This window comes from Penaeus monodon, chromosome 15 (assembly GCF_015228065.2).
Source record: "Penaeus monodon isolate SGIC_2016 chromosome 15, NSTDA_Pmon_1, whole genome shotgun sequence".
Lineage (NCBI taxonomy): Eukaryota > Metazoa > Arthropoda > Malacostraca > Decapoda > Penaeidae > Penaeus > Penaeus monodon.
In genome coordinates this window covers 17368942-17369744 of record NC_051400.1, presented here as the reverse complement: position 1 = coordinate 17369744, position 803 = coordinate 17368942, and positions in this window count along the sequence as shown.

The following is an 803-nucleotide window of genomic DNA, read 5'->3' as shown; positions in this document are numbered from 1 at the left end:
CCCTTTTTCGAAAATCTAAGTTTCCATTATTTAAGCAACACTTTGTGTAATTTTAAATGAGTTTTCTGATGAGAAAATTATTATTAATTAAGATGCGCTAAAAGAGAGGAGGAGGAGCTTTAGGCACTGTATTCACGGGAAATCGACCGAAAGAGAAATGACTTTCATTATGGTGATGATATCACTTTAAAACGCGGAAGAATTCTTGAGCAATGTTGCCAGACGTTTTGAATCATATGTTAACACAACAGAAAGGAAGAGAAAAGAATGACACTCTAATTACCTGCACAAGAAAGCGAAGGGGATTTAATGGAAGCCGAAGCCATCATTATCTTATGCTAATGAGGTATTCCTAACTGGTTAGAGAGAGACTGCGGGGCCGCAGATCGACACGAAATGGATGAATTTAATTTGCTCGGAGGAAGGGAATGGATCTCGTGCAAGCCTTAATTGGCACTTCATCGGAGGCTTTGTGGGAGACGCGGCAACCGAGGAGCGAAGGACCGGAGGAGCGAGGGACCAAAGGACCGGAGGATCGAAGGACCGGAGGATCGAAGGACCGGAGGAGCGAGGGACCGCAGGAGCGAGGGACCAAAGGACCGGAGGATCGAAGGACCGGAGGAGCGAAGGACCGGAGGAGCGAAGGACCGGAGGAGCGAGGGACCGCAGGAGGATCGAAGCAAAGAACCGCAGGACCGACGGGCTGCAGGAGCGAAGGACTGCGAGAGCGGGAGCGGGGCTTGAAGGCCCAGGGCGTGATTAAAGGGTGGAAGTTTATGCAAGTGTCGCTGCGTTGTTTAGGT